This window comes from Tenrec ecaudatus, chromosome 12 (genome assembly GCF_050624435.1).
Source record: "Tenrec ecaudatus isolate mTenEca1 chromosome 12, mTenEca1.hap1, whole genome shotgun sequence".
Lineage (NCBI taxonomy): Eukaryota > Metazoa > Chordata > Mammalia > Afrosoricida > Tenrecidae > Tenrec > Tenrec ecaudatus.
In genome coordinates this window covers 52,783,688-52,795,874 of record NC_134541.1, presented here as the reverse complement: position 1 = coordinate 52,795,874, position 12,187 = coordinate 52,783,688, and the positions used below count along the sequence as shown (strand labels likewise).

The window sequence follows — 12,187 nt, the reverse complement described above, 5'->3', positions numbered from 1 at the left end:
GTAAGCACATGAGGCAATCATTTTTATTAGATCAAGGCTAAAATTAACTATAAGTAAACAGCAAATAGATAATTCAAAATAATTATAGTTTGCATTCTGTAGTTGATTCATTAATGACATTTGACAAATCTAAATACAGAGCCTTCTTTATTAACAATAGTGCATAGTAAAGTAAATGAGTATTTCTAAAGTGCTTATGCTAAAATTATGCATTTTGAATGGTGACAGACTTAATAAATTCTTCCAGTTAAAATTGTTAGCCTATTGGAGTATTCTTCTCAATATTGTTTTTCCTTAAATTCCTTGATATGGATATAGGTATAAACTACTCTGCTTTTAGCCATACTGGGACTGGGGGTCATCAGAAGTCTGCTTAGAACTTCAAAGTTTCCTATATAGGTCACATAATGTCTCAACTGAAAGTGACTGGAAGTGTCAAGCCTTACCTGCTCATTTTATAGAGAAGAAAGGTTCAGGGCAGGCAAGAGACTTGGCTGGGGTCAAACTCTAGTAATTGATGCAATGTTAAAAAATGTAATTCAAATTATAGGTTCCTAAAACCCGGAAGATTCCCAGGTAGCATAAATAGTTAATGTGCTCTACTACTAACCCAAAGTTTCGCAGTTTAAGTCCTGTCAGGGGAAGACAGCCCCTAACACATCATTATGGGTCTGGTAGGCGCAAATGTACAGCGATAATAAGTAAAGATCATAGTAAAGTTATAGAGAGCATGAGAGATAGAAGTGAAGTATTGAAATAAATGGAGTCAGACACGTTTCATGGTAGCATGCTCACCTCAGCTCCACTCGATGGTCCACGTGGAGGGAGAGCGTTTCCTTCTATGGTAGCCCAGGCTTCTTATATTTTCCGGGGACATGCAAGCCCCCTAATTAGAGGTGAGTACCTACATCACAGGGAGGGGTTGTGCTATAGGTAATACAGTAATGAGAGGGGGTGGTCTAGGGACATACATGCAATACATGTGATACGATGGGCGGATAACTTAACTATGGATGTCACAGAGTCAGTTCGGCCTGTTCCCTGACTCAACTGATAGAGATCATTATTGGTAGGGTGAGAACGCTTGGTTACAGGACTCAAGGAGGAATAGTTTATTGTCCCCAGTAGCAGGGAGTGAGGCCTGCCATATAGTCTGGTTGACTAACTGCCCTAGAGGCTACTCTGTAGTCTGGTGACTACCCTGGGGAGGATGTCCATCAGCGTTTGACCTCTCCCCACAAAGTCCAACCAGAAGTGACTCCAACAAAAGGCCTGGCAATCAATTTCTGAAAACCTAGCCATTGAAAACCCTGTAGAGTGTATGTCTACTCTAACGCATATGCATCTCCGAGTTGGATTAAATCAGCAGAACCTATGTTTCTAATATCCTTATTAAGTAAACAGCAAGCTAAATTCATGTTTAAGCCCAGTGCTCATAAGTCCCTTAGGATGGCTCACAGGAAATTTCTAATTTTGTAGCTCAGAAACACTTATATTGATGAATGAAAAATTGTTTTTGCAATTATGTATAAATTAGAATTTTACATCTAAAATGTTACAATGATTTTACTGTTATTAAACTCTACATTTAAGTCTATAATTGCTTGAATGCAAACATTTTATCCTCTGCTATTCGAACCTTCACTTAGGAAGCAGAGGTTAATTAAGTGTGTAGCTGGCAGGGGAAGGCTATGGCGTCACCTGTACGTTGCACTCTCCCTCTATGGAGCATGTGTTCTAGTCAAGGTGGGGGTAGCAGTCGGAGTCACACAGAGACCTGCTGATTTCAAAGTCCATTCTCTCCCACCTTCAACACTACATGGCTTAGAAACTCATTATTTAACATTTAGTGATATACTTTTTCCCCTGTATAAGATGTGTACTGTGATACCTGGAAGAATTTTTTTAACATACACATGTATGGTAGTTAGATAAACGTATGTCAACTGTACAGTGAAGTTTTGACTGATGAGATGTGAGCCGTTGCGTTGCAACCAATTCCAGGACCTGACCCCAAATTTCCTGACTTCCCCCAACCATTCACTAGGTGGCCCGCTGGATGTCAATGTGGATGCAGATGGTACTGGCTCTGGGTGCAGATGCAGGCTGTGGGAGAAGAGTGCATGCCCTGCAGCGGGCACTGGCCTGCGACTTGAATGAGCGATAAGCCGTGTTTTATGCTTCTACAGCTGGCACTGCTTATCCAACAAATCAATGGAAGACAGAGTCTCTGTCTTCACACACGTTAGGTGTGTGAATCTCTAAAATAGGAGTGTTCTACTGAATTTGAAGGAGCTCTAGTTGCTCACTAAGACATTCACCACAAGAGTTTCAAAACCACTAGTTACTCCTGTGGAAAAAGAGGAGGCTGTTGGCTCCTGTAAAGATTTAAAGTCTCAGAAACCTAAGGGGGCAGTGGTACACTGTCTTTAACATTTGCAATGTTTCAAAAAACCAACTCGGTGGCAATTAGGTTTTTTTGTTTTTAATAAATGCTAAATAATAACAAAACAATAATAATAGAAAAAAACAAAGTTTAAGTTCTCTTGCTAGAGAATCACTACTTAACCACACCACTCTTGTATGTGTAGAGCTCCTGGTATCTTGAAATTTGTGCTTCCAAGATGTCTCCAAATTTCTTATTTTGACAGAGAGAAAACTTCAGAAGCAATAAACTTGAAGTAGCAAATCCTCGTCCTCCCCTCTCTCCCAGGGTAAGTCACTGTCACCTGGAATGGACTATTCCACAGCCCTAGATCCTTGGCTGAATGAGCAGCAGGCTATTGGGTGGCAATATCATATATAAGTAATCTTTGCCAAGATTCTCCTCCAAAATCATTTGGTAAATTTCATCATTGCTTACCACTTGGATACACAGTTCTCATCAGGTTTCAACAAGTATTTCTAACTACAAAGGATGAAAATAAGGTGTGCTCTAAGCCTTTCCATACTATGTGCAGGCAGGGTGAAACTAGAGGGCTATGAATAATATATACAATTTAACTGACCGTGTAAATAAATACAGCTATGTATTTATGCTTGCAAGGTGACAGGCTGCTGGGTGTAGAATACTCTACTTCTCATTATGTGCTGTGTGTCCCTTTGTGGAGATGTTACTTTCACTCATTTGTGAACCACCTCAGTGATGATGACCACATAGACTACCTTGCCTGCTCCAGAAATTACTTGCCATTCTGCACTATCCTGAAAGAAGCAATAGAATATAGAGGTGGAGAATATGGATTCGAGTGCCCTTCATGCATGATAAAGTACCATCACCTCTTATAAGCTCTGTGACCTTAAGCAGATTACTTAATTATGCTGTGTCTCAAATTCCTCACCTGTGAAATGATGAGTTAGTGCCTTGTTCTCAGGGTGGCATTGTCCTTTCGGTGGGTTCTGATCCAGATGTAACAAAATGTAACACTGTCCAGTCCTAAACTATACTCACAATCATTGCTGCCTTTGAGCTCGTTGCTGCGACCATTGTATCAGTGAGTCCATCTCACCCTGGATCTTCTTTTCCTCAGACTCTCGACTTTATCAGTCTCCATATCCGGCTCCAGGAACTTTTCTCTCCTGATAACATGTCCACGGAAAGTCTGCCCCACCTCACTTCTAAGCAGCATTCTGGTTGTACTTCTTCCAAGACAGATTTTTCTCCTGCTGCTGCTTTCCATGGTAAATTCTGTATTCTTCACCAGTACCACAGTTCAAATGCACCAATTATTCTTTGGCCTTCCTTATTTATTACCCAGCCTTCAGATGCATATGAAGTGATTGAAGATATCATTACTGAGTTAGGGATATCTTTTTAAAAATCATTTTATTGGGGGCTCCTACAATTCTTATCACAATCCATCCATCCATCCATCCATCCATCCATCCATCCATCCATTGTGTTAAGCACATTTGTACATTTGTTCCTATCATCATTCTCAAAACATTTTCTTTCTACTTGAGCCCTTTGAGATGGTTAATGTTTATTGTGTCAACCTGGCTGATAAACACATGTTGGATTAGTTGAAGGACGGAGAGATAAATGGCTTGGTGAGCTTTGCCTTTCTAGTTCTCGGATCTCTTGCTCTCTGATGGTCGGACAGGCTGCAGCTGCCTTAGCTAGTTCCCTGCTTCAGCTGGCAAGGCTCACTTCCTGTAAGACATCCCCAACGAGAAGCCACATGGACCTGCCCCGAAGCAGCCCTGGGTGCTGGAGCAGTCATGTGGAGACCCCTGAGATGCTTATACGTTCACTGATTTGGCTTTCCTCCTGCAGTCGGTATCACTGCGTTTGTTTTGTGAGATAGAGGAGGACTTTTTGGATTGGTGTTGGACATATGGGCTAATGTTGGACTTGTGGGCTTGGGCAGCACTGGGTTGGGATGTTTTCTTGATGTGCACATACTCTTTATATAAAACTCTCTCTTATACATATGGGTTTCTGTGGATTTGTTTCTATACTGTACCCAGACTAACACACCCTTGGTATCAGCTCCTCATTTTTCCCCTCCATCATGAACCCTTGATAATTTATAAATTATTATTATTTTGTCATGTCTTATACTGTCTAACATCTCTTTGTCCCCCACCTTCCTCTTTCCCTCCTGATATCGCTAATCTCATTATTGGTCCTGAGGGGTTTATCTGTCCTGGATTCTCTGTGTTTCCAGTTCTTATCTCTACCAGTGAACATCATTTGGTCTAGGCGGATTTGTAAGGTAGAATTGGGATCATGATTGTGGGGTGGGTGGGAGGTGGAGCATTAAAGAACCAGAGGAAAGTTGTATGTTTTATAGTGCAATACTGCACCCTGAATGTCTCATCTCCTCTCTGTGACCCTTCTATAAAGGGATGTCCAGTTGCCTACAGATGGGTTTTGGGTCCGCACTCTTCATTCTCCCTCATTTACAATGATAGGATTTTTTGTTCTTTGATGCTTGATACCAGATCCCTTCAACACCTCGTGATCATACAGGCTGGTGTGTTTCTTCCATGTGGACTTTGTTGCTTCTCAACTAGATGGTCACTTGTTTGCCTTCAAGCCTTTAAGACCCCAGATGCTATATCCTTTGATAGCTGGGCACCATCAGCTTTCTTCAGCACATTTGCTTATGCACCCGCTTTGTCTTCAGCAATCATTTCAGGAAGGTGAGCATTATGGAATGCCAGTTTAATAGAACAAAGTGTTCTTGCATTGAGGGAGTACTTGAATAGAGGCTCAATGTCCACCTGCTACCTTAATACTAAACCTATAAATATATGCACATAGAGTTATTTCCCCATCTTCATATATATTCACATATGTACATACCTGTATTTAGACTTCTATAAATGCCCTTTGCCTCCTAGTTCTTTCCTCTATTTCCTTTTACTTTCCTCTTGTGCCACTATCATGTTCAGCCTTTCAGTAATTCCTCTCGGCTCTATTGCCCTTGATCAAGCCCCACCCTCCTAGCCATCGATTTTGGATCACTTGTTCCCTTGTCCCTGGTTTTGTCAACACCCACTTCCTTTCTCCTCCCATGTCCTGCCAGACCACCAGTCCATTGTTTTATCCTCCAGATTGTTTATCCTGCCTTTCTTAGCTTGATAGACCTGCAGAGATAATAATATTCACACAAAAAAAGAGCAAAACAAAGCAACAAAAGAAAACAATTGTTGAGTTTGATGGGTTGCCACACCCTGGCCCTCAAGTCTATTTTTTTGGTATTCCCTGGGGATTTTGTTGTTTGTTCCCCTTGCTGTTCAGTTGCACAGCCTTAGTGTTTTGCCTCAGGGTGGTGGGGTCAGGACGCAGTTCCTGCACTGTGTCTTCAGTGTTATTCCTCTTAGTGCTATGGGTCAGTGAAGGATGTCGTGTCTCATAATGGGGCCAACCCTATGGTCCTCCCTGTGCTTTGGCTGCTCTGAGCAGGACTATCATTCTTAGGACTTGGTGGACCAGGGTGTGTTCCACTCTCTCTTCCTTTCCCTTCATTTGCTCCTGCGTGCTCTGATCAGACATGTCCCTCTCCCTGAGCTGTAGCTTCAGTGCCGTCCTCTGAAGTGAATTCTTCTGCGGGGAGGGAGGGCCGTCCATGTGGTTGGGATTGGGCTGCCCCCTCAGAACTCTATTGGTTCCATACTTCATGCTGGTATGTTGCATTCATGTTTTGGACAACTGCTTTGAAGTCTGGTCTCTCTTTCCCTTTGAAGATATAAACAATACTCTCCCCTTGGGTGGGTTAGTGCCTTGTTTCTCTGCTACCCATGTCTTTTTTTTTTCCTTTTTCCCCGCAAAAAGGAATATGTAAAGTCTGGGTAAATAAGTTCCAAATTTTCTTGTCAGTATCATAAAGAAAAACAAAACAGATATGAGAATAAAAACATTTTGTGAAATAATGTGCTTATCCAGCTGTATTTCATTAACTTGATCTTTAGAATTTTATAGAAGGGGAAATAATAAAGTGTGTATATTTTATGCTACTCTGAGCACATAGGCCAATCACTTAGAAAACATGAACCTATAACCTTTTCTCATTATGACAAGTATTGTTGAGCTACTAAGTCTGGAAAGATTGGTGTTGAGACAATATCAGAATGAGATCCTGAGGGGACACATCTTGAAGCAAATCAAAGCAAGCAATCCAGTTATTCACAACATTGTACAAGGCCTTTGTAGGGTTTACTTATTGTCCAGCCAGAAACTGTAGGAGCTTCTTAATATCTGTGCATACTAAAGGCATTTCTTCCAGGTTTCTACTTGGAGAAGCAGCTTCTGAGGCTAATGGGGGCATTTTGAGATCTTTAAAATGAGTTGTACCACACACTAATCTTGAACTGAAGTTTTCTACTTCAATAGCAATAGAAAAGTTCAATTCTCCAGTTAGGTTTACTTCAATAATCTTAGTCCTCAGAGCAACACTCTTGCTCTTCAACACTTTAAAGAAGTCGTATGCAACAGATTTACCCAATGCTAGACATTGTTTGATCTCGTAACTGCTGCTGCCATGAACATTGATTGTGGATCAAAGCAGGACAAAATTCTTGACATCTTTAATTTTTCTTTCCTTTATTATGACGTTACCTATTGGCCCAGTTGTGAAGACTTTTGTTTTCATTGCACCGAGTTGTAATCCATAAAGGTAATTGCTAATATTTTTCATTTTTTCCTTAACACTTTCATAGTCTTCAACACTGGTAAGTAAATGTTAACATTAGATTCTGGTACTATAGTTTACTGTAAATCCTTCCACAACTTTCTACTAATAACTTTTATGGGATGTCATGTGTCAAAATGTGACTACTGCTTGGTACAGACAACACTTCTATAGAGACTGCAAGGCAGGGGAAATTCTTATGTCAGTGTGATTTTCAAACTTCTGGCATTCTCTGAGGTTTTCAAGGCATGAGATAAATTTTCTTGTGCCAGTTCTACATAAATCTCATTGTTTCCTGCTGAAATACTTTCCATTTGAAATTCATTGAAGTTCTCATGTGAAGTTGTTCAGACAGGCTGTGTCCATGATATTAGCCCACAACTTCAAGGCTAACAAATCCCTTAGTCCATTCTTATGAACACTTTTTTTCCCTTTTATCGCTCTTCTTGCCAGCACCCCTTTTAAACCACTTACTTTCCTGCACCACCACTTCTTTGTCAGTTTGCCTCACACTGGTGGCTTCTTGGTTGCTGTGATGCTGGAAGCTATTGTACTAGTATTTCAAATGCCAGCAGGATCATTCAACATGAACAGATTTCAGTGGAGCTTCCAGACAAAGAATAGACAACAAAGAAGGTCTCAGTTCCCCACTTCAGAGAAAGGAGCCTCTGAAAATCCTATGCAGTCTTCCAGACATTGTCAGATACTGGAGGCCGAACGAATGGAAGCAGAACATGGTCAGAGAGAGTGCTGGAGGATGAGCCCAATGGGTCAGAGGGCACTCCAGGTGTGACTGAGGAGGAGCTGCTTTCTCAGAGTAGAGGAGACCATGGTGATGTGGATAAAATAAATTCTTTGGGAATGAAGCCTTTGGGATCTTTATTTGTCGATGGCATATGACTCAAGGTAGAAGAAACAGTTGCAAAAATCTCCTAATAATCAGAACTTAGAATGTGTGAAATATGATTCTAGGAAAATTGGAAGTCATAGAGATGTAAGGTAATACATAAAGACTGATATCTTAGGCATTAGTAAGCTGAAGTAGACTTGTATTGGGCATTTTGAATTAGGGTATCATTTGAATTACTATTCCAGGAATAACACAATCAAGAATGACATTGAATTCATTGTACAAAAGTACATTCAAAATCAAAGTACAGCAAGTCTGTGATAGGATTATATCTATCTGCTCTCAAGGAAAGTCAGCCAATACAGCTATTAATTCAAGTATATGCACCAACCACAAAAGCTAATGAAGAAATTGGAGACTTATACCAACAACCTCACTCAAAAATTGACCAAACATGCAATCAAAATACATTGATAATTATTGGTGATTGGAATACCAAAGTTGGAAATGAAGAGAAAGGGACAGTAGTTGGAAATAGAAGTGAAACTGGGGATTGAATACTAGAACTTTGAAAGACCAATGACTTATTCATTACACAGCCTTTTTTCACCAACACAAACGGCAACTATACACCGCAAGCTTGAAAGAACAATGGAATGGCCTTCTGAAGACACAATTATGGAGCAAGGTACACGGCACCCCCTTGCAGGGTGGGGCAATGTTCTCCAGGAGGCTGACTATTCTCTGAACCAGTGACTAATATATGTTGTATGGTGCTGTGTCTCTAATAGCTAGGATCCGTGGTTCCAGGAAACAATGGGTATTAATGGGAGTGGCATCACACATGATCACTCCTAGTGACCCATTAGCAGCATCATTTTTGCTTCCTGACTTGGTGACTCCATGCTCTTTAAGTTTAGAAGTCCTTGTTCCAAAGGGAGGAATACTCCCACCTGGAGGCACATAACTAGTCCAATTGAACTGGCAGTCCTTACAACTGGACCGATAGGTAACATTACTACAAATGGAGAAAAGTTTAAAGTTGTCAGATTGTAGGTCTGTCTTTTGGGATCTGCAATTGATGCTCATGGAAGCAACCATCGAGTTCAAACGACAAGCTGTATTGGGTAAATCTGCTGCACAGGACTTCTTTAGAGTGTTGAGAAGCAAGAACGTTAAAAAAGAATCATATTGTAAATGTGGTGAGTGCAGAGTGGAGACGCACAGTCCATTGGTAGGCAACTGGACACCCCCTTACTGAAGGGTTGTGGGGAGGAGATGAGCCAGTCAGGGTGCAGGGTAGCAATGATGAAACATACAACTTTCCTCTAATTCCTAAATGCTTCCCCCCCCCCCCTCTATCATGATCCCAATTCTACCTTACAAATCTGGCTAGACCAGAGGATGTACATTGGTACAGATAGTAACTGGAAACACAGGGAATCCAGGATAGAGGACCCTTCAGGACCAGTGGTGAGAGTGGTGATGCCTAGAGGGTGGAGGGAATGTGGGTTGGAAAGGGGGGAACTGATTACAAGAATCTATGTATAGCCTCCTCCCTGGAGGATGGACAGCAGAAAAGAAGGCAGGGGGGAGACATCAAACAGTGTAACATATGACAAAATAATAATAATTTATGAATTATGAAGCGTTCATAAAGGAGGGGGAATGGGGAGGGAGGGGGAAATGAGGAGCCGATATTAAGGGCTCAAGTAGAAGGCAAATTTTTGAGAATGATGATGGCAACAAATGTACATATGTGCTTGATACAATGTATGTATGGATGGATGGATTGTGATAAGAATTGTATGAACCCCCAATAAAATGATTTTTTTAAAAAGAAAGAAAAGCAAGAATATTACTTCAAGGACTAAGGTGTTCCTGACACAAGCCAAGGTATTTTTCATTGCCCCATAAGCATGTGAACATTGGACATTGAATAGAGAAGAAAGAAAAGGAATTGGTGCATTTGAATTGTGCTGCTGGAGAAGAATATTGAAAGTACCATGAAGTACCAAAAGGACAAACAAGTCTGTCTTGGAAGATGAATGGCCAGACTCTTCCTTAGCGGCAAGGATAGTGAGACTTAATCTTACATACTTTGGACATTATATCAGGAGTGACCAGTCCCTGGAGAAGGGCATCATATGCTTAGTAAACTAGAAGGAAAGCAAAAAGAGGAAAACCTTCAACAATATGGATTGAAATCGTGGCAGTAACAATGGGCTCCAAGTTACCCACAATTGTCAGGCTAACACAAGACAAGGCAGTGTTCTGTTCTGCTGGGTAGAGGGTCGCTATGACTTAGACCTGACTCGATGGCACCTAGCAACAACAACTTCAGGGATAGCCTGAAATGTCACCACCGCTGACATCACCACAGCTACCCTCACTGCAGCTGTTGCCAACACAGTTGCTGCCAACACAGTTGCCACCACTGCCTGATCTTGCCCTTCTGCTTCTTGCCTGTGGGCACTTCAGCCCAGCACTGCTTGAATCAGAAAAAGCTTTCAGTCCAGCAATTGACCTACGGAACGGAGCCACTCTGTAAGCCACACTCTTGGTACAAATTCCTTTCCTGATATGAACTTCTCCCTTTATGTGCGTATATAAGTGCCTGGGTTTGGCTTCTCTAGAAAACCCAGCTGACTGCTATTATGCTGAGAGGACACAAGGGTCCAGCAGACGTTTTCTGATTTTAGGCCATGAATTCTCCCTTGTTTTGTTTGAACCACTGCCTCTTGTGTTCCAAATGAACACAATCGAGTGATCTGGGATTACCAGTCTTCCTATGTCGTTCATAGAATAATTTGTTGTGATCCACACAGTCCAATATCTTTGTATGGTCAATAAAACACAGGTAAACATCTTTCTGATACTCTGTGCTTTCAGCCCATATTCACCTTGTGTCAGCAACAATATTCTTCATTCTAAGCCCTCTCAACCAGGTTTAAATTTCTGGCAGCTCCCTGACATGTACTGTTGAACCTGTTTTTGAATTATCGTCAGAATCAAATCGATGACAGTGAGTGAGTGGTGATTTCAATGTTGTACTTCAACAATTTCTGCAATCTGTTGAGTTAGCTTTCGTTGATATGGGCACAGACATAAGTCTCTTCCAGTCAGTGTGTCAGTGGGTCTCTGCCAATTGGTTGGCCAGATAGTTGTTTTCCAATTTTGGTTGCATACATGTGTGGCTGCTTCCAATCTTGTATCCATTTATTGAAACATCTCATTTGGTTGTTTGTCATTCCCTGGCGGGGATGGTGTGTGTGTGTGTGTGTGTGTGTGTTGTTTTTCATCAATGCCTTCAGGGCAGCTTGGACTTTTTCCTTAAGTACTTGTAGTTCTTCATCATATTGTCTCTTGTCATCATATTGTCTCATATTGTCATCACATTGTAGTTCTTCATCATATTGTCTCTTGTCATCATATTGTCTCATATTGTCATCACATTGTAGTTCTTCATCATATTGTCTCTTGTCATCATATTGTCTCATATTGTCATCACATTGTAGTTCTTCATCATATTGTCTCTTGTCATCATATTGTCTCATATTGTCATCACATTGTAGTTCTTCATCATATTGTCTTTTGTCATCATATTGTCTCATATTGTCATTACATTGTAGTTCTTCATCATATTGTCTCTTGTCATCATATTGTCTCATATTGTCATCACATTGTAGTTCTTCATCATATTGTCTCTTGAAGTGGTTGGATGTCAACCACTTCCTTTTGGCGCAGTGACTGTGTATTCCTTCTATTTTCTCTTGATGCTACCTGCATCATTCACTATTTTCCTATAGAAGCCTTCAGTATTTCAACTCCCGATTTGATTTTTTTTCATTTCTTTCAGCTTGATAAATATCAAGAGAACCTTAATGACTGAAAATAAGGTAAGTTGTGGGGTGACATTAAGCACATTATATATGAAGAAAACAAAAGCTCCTTAAGAAGGCAGGAAAGAAAAGACCAGAATGGATGTAAGGAAAGATTCTGAAAGTTCCTTTTGAACATAGAATACCTAAAGCAAATGGAAGAAAAGCTGACATCAAAGACCTAACCAGCGATTTTAAAGGGCAGCTTGAGAAGGTAAGATAAAAGTCTCAGTATTGTCAAGAGAAGCACATAGGTTAAGCCATGTGGTGCACTTAATTCCAGAATCATACCTAGTGGTAAGCTCTTAATAAGCATA

The 12,187-nt window shown here is 40.9% G+C and overlaps 1 pseudogene; it reads right to left on the bottom strand.

The window, feature by feature from the left end:
* Positions 1-6,542: 6,542 nt before the first annotated feature.
* On the bottom strand, positions 6,543-11,660 carry LOC142422661 (checkpoint protein HUS1-like; annotated as a pseudogene).
* Between the last annotated feature and the right edge of the window lie 527 nt (positions 11,661-12,187).